The sequence below is a fragment of the Papilio machaon genome, chromosome 15 (genome assembly GCF_912999745.1).
Source record: "Papilio machaon chromosome 15, ilPapMach1.1, whole genome shotgun sequence".
NCBI classification, from domain to species: domain Eukaryota; kingdom Metazoa; phylum Arthropoda; class Insecta; order Lepidoptera; family Papilionidae; genus Papilio; species Papilio machaon.
Window position 1 is genome coordinate 5,614,339 of NC_060000.1, and position 12,278 is coordinate 5,626,616.

At 33.0% G+C, this 12,278-nt stretch overlaps 1 protein-coding gene across 1 annotated transcript in view; it reads left to right on the forward strand.

Annotated features, from left to right (window-relative positions):
- Positions 1–1,873: 1,873 nt before the first annotated feature.
- LOC106710226 (MOXD1 homolog 1) overlaps positions 1,874–12,278 on the forward strand; it is a 52,689-nt gene continuing 42,284 nt past the window's right edge. Inside the window, exon 1 of the mRNA XM_045681179.1 lies at positions 1,874–2,087. The gene's annotated coding sequence lies outside the window, so the exon portion shown is untranslated. The remainder of the gene's footprint in view (positions 2,088–12,278) is intronic.

The following is a 12,278-nucleotide window of genomic DNA, read 5'->3' on the forward strand; positions in this document are numbered from 1 at the left end:
AATGTATCTTTTTTATTACTTTAATTGTTTTGTTTTTATATTCTGCGGTTTTTATCCCACGCGTAAAAACCTTCACTACTTAATAATTTTATAGTACATGCTACGTAGAGTCTGGATAATTTGCAAAAAAAATATCATTGTCTTTTTTAACTACATTTGTGGCCAGTAGAGTCCAACCTCTTTGGTGGAATAGAAACTCCGTGGCTACCAAGTGGTCGGATACGTCACACTTCACTAAACGGAGATCATAGAGATTGAAAGCTCTCACATATATCAGTACTGCTACGGACACAGGCAACAAAATGCATTTAGATGTAATTGTATTAAAATGTATCTAGCAATAATAATAATAAATAATTTATATAATAAATTTAATTATATAATAATAATAAATAATAATAAATTTTATCTCGATAACTCCTTCAACGCAATATTAGGCCAAATTTTTCGGCAAATAATAAAACAATGGTATAATTATGACAATACTTGGACAACACAAAGGATAACAACTTGTAAATCCTATTATGGCAGCAATAATTACGTTTCAAGTGGACGGCTTGAGCACTTTTTTCTGAGACTACCTTTTCGACCGGTGTAGAAACGCTTTGTTTACCCTCTTGAGAGATGAGAGCCATTTGCTACGGAACTAAATTACAATGTTTTATACCTTAGTGGACAGTTTTTGTGTGAATGGAAATTAACAATGAAATCTTAGACATTTTTAGCTATACACTCAGAGACGTTAAATGGCCACTAAGGATAGGATCCTCCTTAGAGTAGATTTGTATGGAAAATACACGAGGCGTGTCATTAAACGTCAGCATCTGTATTACAAAAACTATCAGCTGTTTCTAAACAGCTGACTGTCTAAGCACTTCCTAAAACTTTTTTCAAGTGATTGATACAGAAACCTTACAATGTTTATTGCCTTGTTAGAGATGAATCAGCTTTTAGGTGTTTTTTCATCGCCACTTGCCTTGCACACGTGCTGAGTTTTTTATAGCACCGACACTGTAATGAAGCGTACATTCGGAAACCGGCGCGCCCTGCTGCCCAGGATATCCTGTTTGAAAATAAAAGACAACCCCTACACCTTTCCAGTGACACGAACCTATAGTACCTACAAGCGATTTTTAACTTTAAATCTTAGTAATAAGCTTGAATTCGTGTGTTCAGATTTAGCTGCACGTTTAAAAAGCGATGTCTGCTCTGTATAACGTAAAACGGGTTGTTAATTTCATTATTTCGCTGGAAAATACTATTTATTCCATAGAATTTGGCTGTGTTAAGTTAAATTTGTCTTTAGATAATTTTGTTGAGCCGACTTCACAATTTGATTTCTAGAATCTAGGCTTTAAGAACTAAGAGGAAGAACTCTAGATCAACAAACAGGAAACTTAGATGATAAAATATTGGACATCGACCATTTTTTTACGAGAGGTCTGTAAGGTTAACAAAAAATAAATTTACAACCAGCAAATCTTATAAGAATATAGATTTCTTTAAAGGTCATTACATAAACAAATTTTGAAATCATGCAAGTAGTATGAAGTATGTGTAGCTTCATACCTAAGCATAGGTTTATTTGTTATTTATTTAAAAATAATAAGTACATATGTAGTTATTTCAAATATTCTTTCATAAAGCACAAGTAAAATATCATGTTTAAAGTCTATTGATTTTTTGTTGCACCTTAGCCACCCCATTGGAATAATTATTCATTACCATGCTCTATACACTTACACATATGCACTGATGGTCTGCTCCATTCGTCCCTTCCCCTGCCTCCACCGTATTCAAAATCATTCACCGCCAGCTTACAAAACTCGTTCACCGTCAATACGAGATACGAGTCAGTTCAGTTGAGCGCTGGCCGCCAAAGGAGTGATCGCGTTAGCGCATGCGCTGTACGACATAACCTCAAATGGACTGTCATATTTACGCACGTAAATAAACAAGTGAATTAATTGTTTAGTGGCTCAATTAGAAGTTAGTGTACTGTATTTTGTATTACACGTTTTATGAATATTCTTAAGGATTAGTGACATTTCAGTGAAAAAACTTGTGCAAGGAATTTGCGATTGCGAGTGAGTATTTCGTTTGTTTTTTTCGTCCACCGGTCAGACTTTGGCTTTGATTTATTCTTGAACATATAATTACAAAACCTTTGTAATACAGTAGGTACACATACTCATTTTATAACTTACTCATCTTTTTATTAAAGGTGTTTTATTCAGTAAATCGTAAAACGATTAAAAACAGGTAAGCATTGCACCAAATATTTAGACCTTATTAGTGGTTTATTTAGGTTATGAATTAAAGGTATTTTATTATTTCTACATCAGATTATTAATTTTGCAGTTGTAACAGATCGAATTACCTTTAAATCCTGTGTCCATTTAAATTTTGAACAGTGTTATTCATTTTTGTTGCAAAATTTTTATTTTATTGATAATAATTATTAAAGATATACTTATGCAATTGTGTATTTTTAGAATTCAATCGATGTTTTTACTAATCCCAATGCTGATAGGTGATATATAATCGTTACATTAAAATTGCATTATTTTAACGGTGAGAGACTTTTCGGTAGAGATGAACGGATGAGGTAAAGGCTTATTCAAGCAATCAATTTGCTCAGAACAGTTAATCTACAGCATCATCTTAGTAGTATACCTTTAAATAAACATTCCGAATTAATTAATAATTTCTTATTCTCATTTAATTAGGCATTCAATATCAACTTTTTATTGCGGAAGATTATGGTCGAATGAGCTGCACTTTAATTGTATTATAGAGCTAAGATCTCACAAGCACCAATAATTATTCAGTCGGCTACGCCTGCGAATCTAACAGCACCTGTGTTTTTCATTCGGTAACATAATTAAAGTAACAGTATCTAAGAGTTAAAACAGAATAGATGAATCTTTAACGCGATGTTACCACGCCATTACTGAGAATACCTAAAAGGGGTAAGTATGTAGCAATCGCTATAAATTACAATGTAATTTGAACCCTCGAGAACCCGTCCGCGCGGAATTAAAAAAAAAACTTTATTAGTGTTCTTCTAGACAATGTTCTACATGTTAATTTATAGATGGAACATAGAACAACATTAATTCTGTGTGCCTGACAATGTATTTATCCAGACAAAGTCGCAAACAACAGTTAGTCACTATTAATACTGTGTGCTGCACATACCTGTTTGTTGAACATATCTTGAAAAGTTGCTAAAAGTTTTGCGCAATTCACAATGGTGCGAAGGTCGAAAATAATAGCGGTTATGTTCGAACAAAAGTATAATAAGCAGGTAAACAAGCCTCGGATACTTGTCGCGCCCTCCAGATAAGCTAAATACTGACTTCCTGCTGACTATGGTGACCATGAGTTTCTATTTTACAGCCCATCCGATGAAAAAAGTTATATCTCTCAAGAGATCCCATATGAGATGTGATTCTCTTATCCGGTATCGCCCTGAAGACTTATAATATGGCGTTTAATTGAATGCTCTAAATTGCTTTGTAATGTAAGCTTTTAAATGATGAAATAATTTATCTATCTAACAGATAAGTTAGTTTTTAATTTTTTACAGTTCATAGCGTGGTTAAAAGATACCTACATACAATTATTAATCCATGAGTCATAGAACTGTCTTATAAAAACCATACCTACGTGAATCTATTACCTCAAGTTAACGAGCTTGTCAGTTGTTTGATGCTTGAAGTGAATATATTGTACTGTAAAGGAAAAAAATAGTCTGGCAGCAAATTGCGAAGTCCGCAAAACATTAATTCTTTGCGAGATTAAAAATTTTATTGCACTACGTAAAAGAAAGAGAACATTCCGGCAAAATAAATTATTTTAATTATTATAGATAATATATTAAACTTAGATTAGATTTATGCAAAATGAAATATTGTTTTTTTTTTCATTTAGTTATCCTTCTTTGGACCCTTTGTTGTCAAAGACGGTTATTCACGTAACAGAATTATTGATTAGCATATTGGGCAAGTTTAGTTTTACTCTTCCTGTTCAGATGTAAACGTTTTTTTCTGGAATATAGAATGAGAGTAAAAATAAGCTGCCTTCGGATATCGAACTCGAAGCACGTGATTCTACGCAAACCTCATTGCTAACTCAAGTATGTATTTACGATGTGATAAATAACATTGTAAAAGAGTACTCTCAGAAACTCCATAAATTATTGTCTCTAGAATATGCATTAAAAGAAACGTAAAAGAATATTTCATTCATAAAATTCGGCTACCTGCGAACTTCAAGTACCTGGTCGTTGCCGTGACAAATTCTTTTATCTTTTTTGTAATATAAGTCGAAAATAATGGAAAAGATGAGTTTAATTCAAGAGCCTAACTTCACTAAAGTGTGACGTAATTTATTTACTGCTTACAATTCGTTGCAGCGAATTCGTCTTCTTTCGCCTTTTATCGTTAACCATCTTCTTACAAAAGGTGAAGCTTAGTTAGTAAAATTACAATGATCCATGTGAAAGATCTATAAAGACATGGCCACACTAACGGCAGTGCCGTTGACTCCGTCATTGCGGGCTCGGCCTCGACCCCCGTCGATCTAAACGCTGTATTTTTAGTTTTCATCGCATACCTAAATAGCAGAGCGAGTGACTCAGATGCCTAGTTATACACTCACGCAGTTATGTGTGTTCTGTGAAATTTACGATTGTTGAAACAAGAATTACGAAGTGAGTAATTTCTTATATTTACGCGTATACACATTGTAGCCTCATCTACTGAGTGTAGAAATCCATCTTCAAATGTTTCTGGGTCGAATGGCGAACATTTTGATACTATTGACATATTTCTTAATATAGCAATGGATTCCTTATATGTTCCTTTCAATTTAACCTTTGAAGCTTAAAAAAGGTTTTTGAAACTACGTGATTTTGCTGGCGTCTTTTGCCTTCATATATAGAAACGAAACATCTCCATTATGATCAGACGGAAGCAATTTTACTGGCCACCAACCAAGTGTAGATATAATAAATGAGTCTTAAACTTTCTTTCGTCCTTAACCAATGATTGATTACTAACAGAGCAAGTATTCGATTATGACAAATAAGGAAAGTTAGAAGAACAGATCGGTTTACGAAGCACGAAGAATAAAGTGTTTCATATCGATTTCGTTTCACGGTGACATTATCAAGAACTTAGTGCTGTACAAAGGGCAAAAACACTTGAATATCGGTCGATAGTTATGCAGGACAGCTAAATTTACTAATATGATAGACATTGTATCAAAAGATTTTACTTTTTTTACCATTCACGAGTCGTTAAACGTAAAAGAAGAATCTCCGTATGTGGAGTGTAACCAATTCATTGATTCACACACAGACACGCGATAAACATTACCCTCTTTTCCGTGCCGAGATTAGTTCAACTTTCTGTTGTGATTTTTATTTTTAAAGAGCATAAACTGCTCTCACTAATTAACATAACTTTACACAATATAATCACACGTTTTGTTCAAATCATCAATTTAGATGATTAGTTGTACTTGTTAGTTATTTAAAGGAAAAAAAAAAGAATTAAGAAAATGATAACGATTTACACTTGATTATATTTTTTTGAAGATCAAATGAATGTCGATATTTAATTTGAAGAAAATATTCAAATGAAATTATTTGCATAAAAGTGCTCTGGTGATTAGAGCAAACATAAAAACGTTTTGTCTGAAGAGATTGAAGATTTATTGACTCGTCTCAAAAGTTTTTCCATCAAATGAACAATCGCGATGTTATTTTGTCTGCCTAACGATTAGAATGTGAGCAACTGTATTGGGGTTCATATTGGTAATATTCCTTTTTTACCCAAAATATAGCAAGCAGTAAGAAATAAGCTTATTCCTTATGTTATGTTATCAGATAGGAAAATAATTTTTAAAAGGTATTTTTTTATTCTAATATTTTAACTCTTTAAATAAACTTTTATAGGTTAAGAACTGTTGTATATTGTATTCGAAACCACGACAGATCCTTCGCAGTCTGTGTTGCAAACCTAAAGTTAGCATTAGGCAAAATATTCCATTAAATTACTACGTCATATGCAGACCGATGACGCGGCTGACGAGATGGGTTCAAGAGCTGACCGACCTCACTCCGAGCTCGGGTTATATCAATCACGGCAATTGCTTTGTTGCTTATGATTTACACTGCACTGTACCTCGTATGAGATTTATTTCATAAATTAATTAGCTTATTACTAACTTTGAAATTGATCGGTAATATGGTACATCTTCATTTTGTAAAGGTCAAGTTTTGCAGAGTTATAAAGCACAGTAGTAAATGTGTAAAATTGACGAGATAGAGGCGTAGAATGTTTTTTAACATTTTTAAGATAAACCTAACTGAAAAGATCATTCTTTTAATAGAAAACAACAAACACAAGTTCTTGCTACATAACAAAAACCGTTCTAATATACTTGCACAGTGTTCATTTTTTGCGTTCCGTTTAAATATAAATCTGTTTTTTGTAATTTTATTCATTAATTAACCAGCCTTTGTTCGAACGACCTTAATTATAAATAATCACGATGAGAAGTGGACGGTTATGAATATCTCGATTGCGTACAAAGGCTTGAGCTTCCGATGATCAAAGGAACTTAATTGCATCGTCTGTCATTTTATCTCGCACGTTAGAAACGGACGTTTTATGAATTAGTTTCCTGTTGCAAGATATAAAACGAAGAATAGTAGAAAAGTTGTAAATTCAATTATTACTTTAATAAAGTCTTTTAATGATTATTGGAAAATTGAATACGGTCATTGAACTTTAATTGCTTCACTTTATTTTAGTTTGTTTCTTTAAACAAAAAGGCTCAAACAGCTCGTTTCCTAGATGGATGAATATTTTTAAACGCCGTGGGAGAGGCCGAGGTGCTAAGTAACAAGGATATGACGGTTTAAAAGGAATCGGAACGAGAGGTTAACTAGGTCTCTGCATTGTTTATGAGTGGTTGGGAGTTTAGAATTCTTAAGGGGAATTGTTTCACGAAAAAGACTGCTACCATTCTTTTCAAAAGCTTTACAGGCCTCGGATGTGTTGTTACCTACATATATAAAATATAGAGCATATTTCTGAAACTTTTAGAGACTATGTTCTACATCTATGCCAAATTTTACGGAGATTCGTTGAGCCGTTTTGGAGATACCTTTTAACAAACATCCAAATGTCCAAACTTACTTCGTAAGTGGGGACAGTTACTAAAATTTTATCATGAAATTAATGTGGTGCATACACTTTTTGTAATGTTCTAGTGTTTTATTTAGAAATTTAATTATTATTTAATACATTTTGCTAATGGTTAAATCATGAGAACCACTTTAATTTTAAACGTTAAGACAAGCTTGATATGTATGTATGTCGACCATTAAAACTCGAATATATTCATGATTTTTTTTTTGCCGTGTTTCTCACGAAATTAAAACGTTTGCGGTAAATTTGCAGCTATATAGAATAATGAATGTCTCGCAGTTTTACCATCCGCCTTTTGAAATCGTACGCGATCCAACGTGATATAGGATGAGACTGTAACATTTCCCCAACCGTCGGTATAAAATTGAACCGCTAATTTTATTTTATACAACAATCTTAACAAAAGGAACGTTACCGATTTCGAGAACATTGTGGAGATTTGTTTTGCTGAATTAACTACCCGGAATAAATTAACTTTGTTTTATTATTGTTAGCGTTTTAATCTGAGTTCTATGAAAGTTAAATTATAACAACAAACAGTATTTGTGTGTTATTGTACTGTTTTAATTTAAATTCGATAATGATTTTACGATTCTAAATCTATTATAAATAAGAATGAATTTTGAAACTGCCATTAAATAAATTGTTTTTTTAAATGGCTGCTTGGTTGAATTGGAAATGAGTTTGAAAATATAAACAGTCGCCCTAGACCTTGAACGATAACTGTCACGAAATTGCTTGACAAATTATGTGGCAAATTTTTAAAATTCTCTTTTAATTAATATTTTATTATTTAACTACACAAATACAGCTATAATACATAAATATATTAGTTCAACGGAAGGATGGAAACCTAAAAACAACGCTATCTGAAACCTTTGAAGCTTGACCACTACGCTCGGTTGGAGTCGACATTTGTTTTTTTTTTCCGACATTAATATATCTATCGTGGTATAAACATGTTGTAATTAGATCGTATGTATTGCTACTAGGGTTGCCACTTTAAAAAAATTTTTTAAACAAAATTTAAGTTTTATATCTCATTTTATGTTTATATTATGTCCCAATATTTGAAACGTACTATTTAATAATAATTAGTTTCGGGGGTTCTCAGATTAAAGTTAATGTTGTGTCAACCCTATTCTGACAATTAAACATTGCTCTGAAAAAGAACATGTGCATGATTCATGTGTATATTTATTAACATCTGATTTCAAACGGAGACATGTCGTGACCGGTTCATACGTGTCGTGAACTTGACTGATCCCATATCGTTTGTTTGTCCCGTCAATTAAGCCATATGCATTGTTTAATTAGTTACATTACCCGTTGACAAAAGATCACAGACATCGTGTCAGTTATTGGATTTGGTAACAATGAATAACGAATTTCTTTCGTTTAGACTTGTCTCAAGTATATCATTGTATTAAATTTGACGACAGGTGAAACTTTTTTTTTTATATAAGGTGGCAAACGAGCAAGCGGTCACCTGAATCCACCTAAATAGCGAAGCGACCGCTGCCCATCGACATCCGCAATTGCAAACCGAAGATATATCTTCTTCCTGTGCGTCTCCTCCTCCGTCAAATCCACTTCCCCTTCGCATTGTTTCCTTGAACAGGGTGAGAAAGGAATGTGGACTAAAATTAGGCTTCCGATGGACTGGTGATGAGCAATGACATTTTTACAGACAGATACGTCGTTTTCCATTTCTTGTGTCCTTTTCATTGGGGATGATTAGGCTTCGGCGCCGCGTCGACAAGGGTTGACGATAATAGAAAAAAAAACCAAGTGTAGGTACTTATTAAAAGTTATCAAAAAGTTTTCTTATTTAATTGGGTTCCCGGCTTGTTGATCTTAAAAAATACTAATTGTGGTCGTTGTGTATGGAAAAGGAATTAGTATTTTTTGCTGGTAGTATGTAAGGAGGTAGAAAATATTCTTGAGCCAGAAATGTTACAGACTCTCGGATTAATTTAATAGTTAACCGTCTCGAGAAAGAAAATTAAAAAGGGCTATCGTAACATAATTCGGCGTCCGACCGAATTCTGGTTAGGAGCGTAATTTCTTTTCGTTTTAAAAAGTTAATATAAGTCGAAAGCATTAAGTTTACGAGCGTCGGAACTTGTTCCATTGTGTATCCAGTTTCAAATTATCCGAGCGATTCATTCTCTCGTGCGGGTTTTAATCTTTTTCGGAGGAAGTATCTTATTAACAGGTCGACCGTATCTCTATGACCGGCTACCAATTCAAATAAAAACGTTTAAGTAGAACTAATTTTTATATGTTTTGAAATGATCATTTTATTTGTTATATTAGCATCAGAGGTAGAGGATCTGGCTTTCTATTTATAATAGTTTAGCGTAATAATTATTCAAAATCTATATATAAAAGAAAGTCGTGTTAGTTACACTATTTATAACTCAAGAACGGCTGAATCGATTTGACTGAAAATTGGTGGGCAGGTAGCTTTGAACCAGGAAACGGACATAGGATAATTTTTACCCCGTTTTCTATTTTTTATTCCGCGCGGACGGAGTCGCGGGTAAAAGCTAGTTACATATAAGTAAAATACTTTTTATTGGAGTTAAGTTTTCTACAAAATACCATAGATAAACGTTGGGAAAACTTGAACTTGATTATTTATAAATTTGTACGAGTCGCGTTTACTTTTAGCTACTCATATAATGACCCCTTGTGGCTCAAGAGCGGATATCCTTCACATATGTTTTGGAGCAAACAAAAAGAAGACCATTTTTTATCAAAACGCTACCGTTCACCGGTTTTTGCCGAAATGTATTCGCGTGTTGGAAATTACTCATATTACTGGGGAAATGGTTTACGAAATATACAACATACTGTATAATGTTTAATAAATGATGAAGGTATGATATTCTGTTGTGAAGATTAAGTATTCGGTCTTTTCTGAAAGCTGTTACAATATCAATACATATTAATAAAGAGGGTTTTATGTTTACGAATCTAGTAAAATAAATAGTCATACGTCACTTTTGTATATTCAGACTGACTTGAATTAAATTTATCTTTGTTCTAAAATTAATTGGCATATTCTATCTTATCTTATTAATATTATAAATGTGAACGTTGGTAAATGATGGATGGATGAATAGATGGAAATATGGATATTGTTGGAAGGTATCTCCAGAATCACTGAACGGATCCCGTTGAAATTTGGCATAGACGTAGAAAATAGTCTGGAAGAACACATAGACTACAAATTAAGTTTTAATCCCGTGCGAACGGAGACGCGGGCGACAGCTAGTATATTATAAATACTATGAGCATGTATTTATAATCATACATATACATATCTATAGATACATATGTCTATTGATATACATAGATACCATGCATAGAATCACTACCATATCATAGTACATCTATTTTCGTTGTGGATTCCTTCCGAGAAATTATGCTTCCAAACAAATGTTGGTTATTTTCTACTAATTGCTGGCAACATTAACAAATGTATTACGCTTGCTCAATATGAATAATATCGTCTTTGTATAGATAGTTCAATGGTTTTGGCATAAAATATACTTTAAACTTCAGTGAGCGATGTGCCCTGCGGCGGTCTAAGCTCTCCTCGGATCTTGATGATGAATGATTGCTGGGATTTCGTCTAATGACAGCCCCCGCTACCACTGACGAGACGGCTCGACGGGATTGAGTTTTGTTTCATTCGTCTCGTATAATGATATGGTGAAATATAAACAAAGCGCAGTGTCCTTTAGTTATTCTTTAGCGATATCAGGACAGAAATTTATTTATTACGTCCAAAATCCAAATAAAAACTTGACATAAATCTTTGTCAAAGACTTTAGGTGGTTCTGGAAATTAAACTAGGTTCAGTATCATTTGCTGAAGTATGACATATGTCATGAAACATCTAAATTACTATGTCATCAAATTAATTGAAATACAAATCGTTTGTTAAATATTTCATGATTTTGTTTTATAACAATTTAATTAATAACAATGAAATGTTCTAAAACAAAGAGAAAAAGTTTATAATTGCATTTCTCTAATTTGGTGCATACTCGAAATTCGAGAAATGTTCGTTAGAATAGTTAAAATATATTTTGGCTGCCAACAAAAAGTTGTTCATATGAAAATCCCACCTACATAGCAAAGTATGAACTAAAAAAGGATTGCATGACTAAGATGTCTAAAAAAATTAAAACAGTTACGTTGCTATCTACATATTATTTTATACCTGGACCTATTTAGCTAAAAATAAAAAAAAAACATCTCATTTCCAAATCTAAGAAAAATAAGTTTTTACCCACATACAATTGCTATGACCTGCTTGACGTATACAAACTCAGCAAACAACACGGACCACATTCATCTTATTTTAGTCAAAACAATTTTCCTCTACACAGTTATTAAGAATTTATGAAGAGACAATGAATTCATACCACCATCCGTCTTGAATAACTGGATATTAACATCCTTTGAGATGAAACCAGACACCTTACGTACTAACCGTATATAGGTAATTATCAATCCCATACTGATATACGAGTATGTGTTTCGATATTACCAGCATTATTAAGAATTCTCTTATCAACTTTAGCTAGGTAAGCTTCATGCTTATCCTACGTGACACACGAATACAAAATGCGGTAGCAGTAGATTTAAGGGCTGTGAGAAAATTAAGATTAGCATAGTGTTTCGTTTGTTTGTTGTAATTTTTTTTACTATTTTTTTTAATTTTTTAACAGCTAGTTACTAATTGTTTGTGCAATGAATGTGCTTGAAGTTCTTCGATAAATATAAAAGAACGTCAATTAAAATTTATTATTTTAAAAAATTATGGATAAAATGTAGACGATTTCCAAAGAGCTTTGCACTCGTGTTTTAGGATCTTGTTCAACACAAAATCTAAATTCAAGGAAGAGTACAACAAAGTCCAGTGTTTGTACGGAATGCGCGTGCGACGCCGTGGGCGCATGAATGGCGCAGTTTGTTGACTGATCCGCCTCGACTGGTTATGATGTAACGTAACGAGCCGATTTTATATACAAA